Source organism: Oncorhynchus tshawytscha, linkage group LG24 (assembly GCF_018296145.1).
Source record: "Oncorhynchus tshawytscha isolate Ot180627B linkage group LG24, Otsh_v2.0, whole genome shotgun sequence".
Lineage (NCBI taxonomy): Eukaryota > Metazoa > Chordata > Actinopteri > Salmoniformes > Salmonidae > Oncorhynchus > Oncorhynchus tshawytscha.
The window spans coordinates 15,047,965-15,048,706 of NC_056452.1; the positions used below are offsets into that span (position 1 = coordinate 15,047,965).

Consider the following 742-nt stretch of genomic DNA (forward strand, 5'->3'; position numbering starts at 1 on the left):
AGGCTGTAATCGCTGCCAAAGTTTCTTCAACATAGTACTGAGTGAAGGGTCGGAATTCTTACGGAAATGTAATATTTAATTTTGCTACAAAATCTAAAAACCTGTTTTTGCTTTATCATTATGGGGCATTGTGTGTAGATTGAGGAATTCTTTTCCCATCCATTTTAGAATAAGGCTGTAATTTAACAAAATGTGGAAAAAGTCAAGGGGTCTGAATACTTTCCGAAGGCACTGTACTACAGTAGCAGCATTGGTCAGGGTTTGGCTATATATTGTTGTTCCTCTCCCATCTGCCAACTCCCTCCTAAACTCTATCATGTCACACTTCCCTTCTGTCCTTGTGCCCTTTGTGCCTAGAAATCAACCCTAAAACTCCTGTACCCACCACCACACTCACTTCGACCATTTACCCCACCACAAACTACTCCACACACACAGTGTGTGAGGCGGAGTGGGAGGGCCAGCCGGTTTGAGTGTGCTGATTGGTTAGTGGGGTGGCTAGTGGGTGTGGTCTGAGGCAGTGTTGCCTGCAGGGGTAGGCTGGCCAGTATAGCAGCAGCCTGGAGTAGTTGGGCAGGTCTATGCATCTACTGCATGCTGCAGCCGGGTAAGGAAGGAAGAAAAGAGGGCAAGAAGGAAGGAGAGAAGACGGACTAAGAAGTCATGTGGGAGGTGTAAATCCACTGTGGATGAGCATGCTGAGGGGTGAAGAAGAGGTGATAGAGAAGGAGGGAAGAGAAGA

General features: G+C 46.9%; 1 protein-coding gene across 2 annotated transcripts in view; it reads left to right on the forward strand.

Moving 5' to 3' along the window:
• Positions 1-546: 546 nt before the first annotated feature.
• LOC112223623 overlaps positions 547-742 on the forward strand; it is a 73,273-nt gene continuing 73,077 nt past the window's right edge. For both annotated transcript variants that reach the window (XM_024386714.2, XM_024386716.2), the window contains exon 1: positions 547-742. This exon is cut by the window's right edge and continues 144 nt beyond it. The gene's annotated coding sequence lies outside the window, so the exon portion shown is untranslated.